The sequence below is a fragment of the Arachis ipaensis genome, chromosome B06, assembly GCF_000816755.2.
Source record: "Arachis ipaensis cultivar K30076 chromosome B06, Araip1.1, whole genome shotgun sequence".
NCBI lineage: Eukaryota > Viridiplantae > Streptophyta > Magnoliopsida > Fabales > Fabaceae > Arachis > Arachis ipaensis.
Window position 1 is genome coordinate 134,000,055 of NC_029790.2, and position 754 is coordinate 134,000,808.

Here is a 754-nt window from a genome sequence, read left to right on the forward strand (position 1 = left end):
TGTTACGATATTTAATTTTAAGTAGCGTCATATTTATAATTATCGACAGTATGATATTTTATAAAATATAAAAATTAATTTTTTTTATAATTTAAATATCAATGTTTGAGTTAATTTTAATTTAACTTTTTTAAATTAACGTTATCTTTCATTTAGATCTTAATTAATTTAAAATACAAAAATACTAATCTGCCATTTTTTTAAATAATAATTTTATTTATTGTTTTTTCTTTTATATTTTGTTTAGCAAAGATAATATATGGATTGATATGGAGTTAAAGAATACTCTATGTAATGCATATTTGGCACTGATAAATTCATATAAAACAAAAGAGAAGAAAAGAAAAAGTTAAGGAACACATAGTTAAATAGTGTATTTGTATTGTGTAGACAGATTCATTAAAGTCAAGTGTCTCTGTGTTCTCATATTTCATCTCATTTTTCAAAGTCCAAACACATTTTGAATGTAAGGATTTTAATTATATTTGTTTTTTTTTTCTTCAATAAATACTACCATCTTTTACTGTTTTTCGCTATAGGCTTGTCTTTTTGTTTTAAAAACAATATATATAAATATAAAAGAAAAATCAAAGAAATTAAAATTATTATTGTATTTTAAAAAATTAAATGCTCTTTTAATTAAATATTTATGTAATTTCTATCTAGATATAAATTGTATTTTAATATATTGAGTGGTAAATATAAAAAAATATATAATAAATAAGTTAAAATAATAAATGATGAAATATTATAT